General features: G+C 38.0%; 1 non-coding gene across 1 annotated transcript; it reads left to right on the forward strand.

The window, feature by feature from the left end:
- The first annotated feature begins 3,127 nt into the window (after positions 1–3,127).
- Positions 3,128–3,233, forward strand: LOC121213073 (small nucleolar RNA R71). The gene has a single exon (XR_005908442.1). It is a non-coding gene; the product is annotated as a small nucleolar RNA R71 (small nucleolar RNA).
- Positions 3,234–3,746: the final 513 nt, after the last annotated feature.

Consider the following 3,746-nt stretch of genomic DNA (forward strand, 5'->3'; position numbering starts at 1 on the left):
TTAATTCAAGACATATCAATAAAAATCATAAATTAATCAAAATTCATTCTAATAGTGATATGAGTGAGTCACGAGAGAATAAGTCAAAATCCAGAGATTTTTCTAATAATGATATAAATAACCCCCCCACACACTTAAGATCTACATTGTCCTTAATGTACAAAGATAAATTTAATTAAAAATATAGATATAAGATCATAAGATAGGGAGAGAAGTGAAACTTCTTGAATGTTAAATGAAATCCTTGAATTAGAGTCATGGAAAGTAATCGGCCAAGGCAAGGGTGAGACTGGAGGAGGATACACAGGTGGTGGTAGAGGTTGTTAGTCTACAAGTGTTACGCCAAAAGAATATTACAGCTAGTGGTAGCTATGGTCGTGGTCGAGCAGGGCATGGCAGTCGTGGAGGACCTTTTCCAGTAGAGTTGCAAATTCCTAAGTAATAGTGAGCTTTGGAGCTCGTCATAACCGCGATAGAATCATTAACTCTTTAGGAAATATAAAGTAGCATGATTACTCGTGAAGAAATGGCCGAAAACATAAATTGCTTAATATAAATTATAAAACCTAAAAATAGTTTTAAAGAGAACTAAAACAAAAAGTAAGTTAAAAAAAAGATAAATAATGATAAATAAAGATAAAAATAAAAATAAATAAAAGATGAGTAGTAGGGGTTTATAAAGATATTTGGGCACACGGCCGTGGGGCACGCCTGTGTGCCCTTTTTTAGCCTGTGTTTCGTGGTTCTCAAATTTGGGCGCATTGGTGCACATGGCCATGTCATTTTGATAGTTTTGACCACAGGTGGTGGGCACAGGCATGTTGCATGCCTGTGTTAATTTGACAGGATTGCCCACGACCATGTCGCACGGCTGTGGCAATGTATCGAATCCCGTGTTTTGGGAAAAATTTTGCTCTATTTTCACATGGTCGTATAGCACCGCCGTGTCACCGCCCGTGGTATGAGCACGGCCTAAGGCACGTCCATGTGCCTGGCCGTGTGGGTTTGGAAAACCTGTGTTCAAAGGCTCAGTTAATGATTTAGATGTTAAAAACTAAAATTTTAAGAAATCACACTGTTAGTGCTCAGGTTGCCTCCTGAGGAGCGCTTATTTATAGTCTAAGCTTGACTTACCTCTCTATTGTGTGGTCGTGGTGGTGAGAGGAGTTTACACTCCTCATTCTTGTTATCAATTTTATCAAAATAAGGTTTTAGATGAGTACTAGTTACCTTAAAAGTGCTGAATTTGGACTGAGTTACCTCGACTGTACCATATGGGAAATTGTTAAGTACCGTAAAAGGGATTGCTCCATTAGGTTCAGAAGTGGTAATATGAGGGTCTGCCGCATCTAATAGTACTTTGTCTCTAACCTTAAGTTGATTTGATAAAACATTGAGTCTGTCATGGCGTGGTTTTGGTTTATCGTGTGTTCTCGGTTTCTGTGTCCGCCATTCATCTAGTTCATTGATTTGAAGTCATCATTCTTCATAGATGGGTCCTCTGTTGTTACTTGAACATGACTCATGTATGCTCTTCGAATGTGTTTCCTACAAAAAAGGTTGCACCACATGATTAGTATTAGTAGCATGATTTATACAACCACCCTCAATATTCGACGTGTTACTCAAATTACGAGCTTGAAGAGAGATTGTTTCACCACCCACACGAAGTGTGAGTTCACCTGTACCAACATCAGTAATGGTTCTAGTAGTTTTTAAAAAGGGTCGTCCTAAAATCAAAGGTACGTCACTATCCTCTTCCATGTCTAGAACAACAAAATCAATTGGGAATATAAATTTATCGAGTTTGACAAGATCGTTTTCAATGATACCCTTAGGAAATCTATTGGTTTTATCTACTAACTGAATGCTTATCCTAGTTTGTTTGGGTTTCCCAAGACATAGTTGTTTAAACAATTTATAGGGCATGAAGTTAATGCTCGCCCCTAGCCCCTAAATCAACCAATTCATTATTAACATCTAAGCTACCAATTAAACAAGGAATCATAAAACTCCTTGTATCTTTCAATTTGTTGGCTAGTTTATTCTGCAGAATGGCTGAGCAAACTGCATTCAACTTCACATGCAATGCCTCATCCAACTTTCATTTATTTGCTAAAAGCTCCTTTAAAAATTTAACTGCGTTTGGCATCTGCGAAAGAGCTTCAATAAACGGTAAGTTAATATGTAATTTCTTTAATAATTTAAGGAATTTACCAAATTGTTCATCTGTGTGGTCTTTCCTTGTCGCACTGGGATATGACACGCGAGGTTTGTACTCTTTACTTACCGATTTTCGCTTACAGTGGTCCACCTCACATTGACCTTTACTTACCACAATTCCTTGCCTCAGTTCTGGTTTAGGTTCAACTAATGCTTCTTCATTTCGAACGGTAATCGCATTAAGCTGTTCCCTTGGGTTAGATTCAGTATTACTCAGCAAGCTACCTTGTGGTCGTTCAGAAATTAGTTTGGCAAGCTGGCCTATCTGAGTTTCGAGCCCTTGTATTGTTGATTCTTAAGTGCTGTCTCGGTATTCTCAAAATAAGTTTCTGACACTAAGATGAATTTCGTTAGCATCTCTTCAAGGGTTGGCTTCTTTTCCTGCTGGTAAGGTGGTTGTTGAAAACCTGGGGGATGTTGTGGCCTTTGATTTCCTTGGCCACCCCATGAGAAGTTGGGATGGTTCCTCCAACCTGCATTATAAGTGTTACTATAAGGATTATTTTGAGGTCGAGGATTATTACCCATATAATTCAATTGCTCGTTTTCCATGTTGTGGCCATAAGGTGGGTATTTTGAATTGCTTGTTCCATCTCCATTTGCATCGTACTGCATTACTGGATGAGCCTGTGAAGAACCAAGTAAATCATCAATTTTTCTATTCAAAAGTTCTACCTAATTAGAGAGCATAGTGACCGAATCGACGTTAAAAACGCCGGCCGCTTTCATCGCCTTTGTCCTCATGACTTGCCATTGATAATTATTCAGTGACATCTCTTCTAGAAATTCATAAGCCTCTTCAGATGTCTTATTATTGATAGTCCCACCAACAGTTGCGTCAATCATCTGTCTAGTTGAAGGATTTAGGCCATTGTGAAAAGTTTGAACTTGTAGCCAAAGTGGTAACCCATGGTGAGGGCACCTTCTCAATAGATCCTTGTATCTCTCCCATGCATCATAAAGAGTTTCTAGATCCATCTGCACAAAAGAAGAGATATCATTCCCCGATTTAGCCGTTTTAGTCGGCGGAAAATATTTAAGTAAAAATTTTAAAAGTGAAACAACCGAAGTTCCATAAAATTCGCTAAATGAGTGTTTGGATCCTTATCCTGCAAACCATCAAACTAAACAAAGTGTTGTATCATTTGAATTGTGTTAGGTTTCTGTTCCAAATTTTTTGCAGCAATAGCAGGCCTAACTATACTCGATTCAGTTCCTATTAAATTAGGTTTAGCATAATCATACATAGTACAAGGAGTAGGATTCTGATTTACTAGATCAGCAGTAATCGTAGAAGGTAGCGAATTTTCCTGATTTTCAGGCATCTCCTCAGATGTGGGTTGAATATTGTCCTCTTGCCCTTCCTCTATGTATCGTAGGCTTCGCCTTTTTTCTCTTTGGTTTCTGCGAGCTGTACTTTCAATCTCACTATAAAAAAGTAATGGTCTTGACGGTTTCTTCTAGTCATAAACTATAAAAAACCTGTTAGAAGAAAACAAAAGAAAATTTAGTAAAATTAACAA

This window comes from Gossypium hirsutum, chromosome A13 (assembly GCF_007990345.1).
Source record: "Gossypium hirsutum isolate 1008001.06 chromosome A13, Gossypium_hirsutum_v2.1, whole genome shotgun sequence".
NCBI classification, from domain to species: Eukaryota; Viridiplantae; Streptophyta; class Magnoliopsida; order Malvales; family Malvaceae; genus Gossypium; species Gossypium hirsutum.